Source organism: Lathyrus oleraceus, chromosome 7 (genome assembly GCF_024323335.1).
Source record: "Lathyrus oleraceus cultivar Zhongwan6 chromosome 7, CAAS_Psat_ZW6_1.0, whole genome shotgun sequence".
NCBI classification, from domain to species: domain Eukaryota; kingdom Viridiplantae; phylum Streptophyta; class Magnoliopsida; order Fabales; family Fabaceae; genus Lathyrus; species Lathyrus oleraceus.
Genome location: NC_066585.1, coordinates 174,121,856 through 174,123,918, shown reverse-complemented (window position 1 = coordinate 174,123,918; position 2,063 = coordinate 174,121,856).

Sequence of the window (2,063 nt, the reverse complement as noted above, 5' to 3'; positions counted from 1 at the left end):
AACAGAGAAATCAAACAGATACTAGAGAAAATAGTCGCCACTTCAAGGAAAGACTGGTCATTGAAATTACCAGAAGCTTTATGGGCTTACCAAACTGCTTACAAAACTCCCATAGGGACAACCCCATTTAAGCTAATTTATGGAAAATCCTGTCACCTCCCGGTAGAATTAGAACATAAAGCCTATTCGGCTATTAAAAATCTAAATTTAAACTATAAAGCCGCCGGCGAAAAGAGAATCCTTGATATAAGCGAATTAGAGGAACTCAGAAGAGACGCTTACGAAAATGCCAGAATCTACAAAGAAAGAACAAAACAATGGCATGACAAGCGCATATCAAGGAAAATCTTCAAACAAGGCGATACAGTCCTTTTATTTAACTCCAGACTAAAGTTATTCCCGGGAAAACTACGATCTAGATGGTCAGGTCCTTTTCAAATCACCAATGTTTTTCCTAGTGGAGCAGAAGAAATTAAAGGCAAATCTATGGAACCATTTACCGTAAACGGGCAACGTCTAAAACATTATCACTATGCAGAAAACAATGAAGATTCGCAAGTCTTGCACTTAGACGAAATGCCTCCAGAACCTATAGATTATAATTGACAGTTTTAATGTCGAGCTTGCGACATTAAACAAAGCGCTTAGTGGGAGACAACCCACAAATATTTTATTTTTTTCTATTATTATTTTTCTATTTCTTCCTTAATTATTCTTTTAATTTTTGTTTAGTATTCATTCTTAATTTATTTTATTTATTTATTAAACTCTCTTCTTCTTTCGGCATTTGGCCAAATCCTGACTAAAACTCTTGTTTTTCTTTTCTCTAGCTAACACTAACCTGATGGGACAAATTGATCGTATGGGTATCAAATTCAGAGGAACAGCTCAGAAACAAAAATTTGAGGAACTAGCCACGAGAGAGATGCTACCTAGTCTGTATGCTGATGACTGGGCAATGACTGCCCTTGGACTAAGACAAAGTGTCCTGTATTTGCTGAGTCAGATTGGGTGGGAAACCGCTCCTATCCGTAGACAATTTGTCACTTACCGGAGACTGACTCTAGAATTCCTTAGTTCTCTGATCTATCTACCCAGCCATGGAAAAGGAATAAGCAGAGGTTTCATCCAGTTCAGAATGTTTAACATGGAGTACCAATTTAATATTCAAGATTTTACCAACCTTTTAGGTTTCCCTACACCCTTTGACACATTCACAGTAAGCCAAGAAGAACTTTTTGAATATAGAGAACTTGAACACTTTTGGGGTAACTTGACTGGAAATGACGATCCCGAGGAACATGAGTTTCTCTCTGGAAACATACATAACCCGGCCTTCCGTTATTTCCATAAGATCCTGACCCACACCTTATTTGGGAAGAAGCCAAACAGTACCACAGTTTCACGTGATGAACTCTTCATCATATTTTGTGCTTCCCAGAACCGTCCAGTAAACGGTGCCACTTTTATGTTGGCAAATTTAGACCACCTTATCCAAGATGAACGAGCACCAATTCGAATAGGTTGTTTGATAACCATGATTGGTAATGCTATCGGATTACGTCAGCCTATGCTTGACTTAAGCCCTTTTTGTGGCATTACTACTATGAGTATACCCTTCCTCTTCAACACTATGTTTATAGCAAACCTAGGATCTAATGAGTTTGAGCTTATAATTAATAACCAAGTTCTTTGCCTATTCACCATGCCCGATCCTAGGACTAGTGTTCATAACCGCAATAACTGGCTCTACAATCTGAACGAAACCCCCTCTCCTGCTAAATCCACTGAATCCATCCAGGACTATGAGATTTATGATGACCAGATTCCTTATGCTGAATCAGACCCAAAGACACCATCTGGTTATTATGACATTGATCCTCCTCCTCAACCTGTTCAGACCGAAGAATCGGCGATACCCGACCTTAGACATCATATGCCCGGAACTGATTATAACACCGCCATTGAAGCTTTGATGTCAGAACAAGACGCCCTCAGAGAAGAGTTTGCTAACATGAGACACGAATTTCTGGGATACATGAACAGTATGACAAATCAGTTTC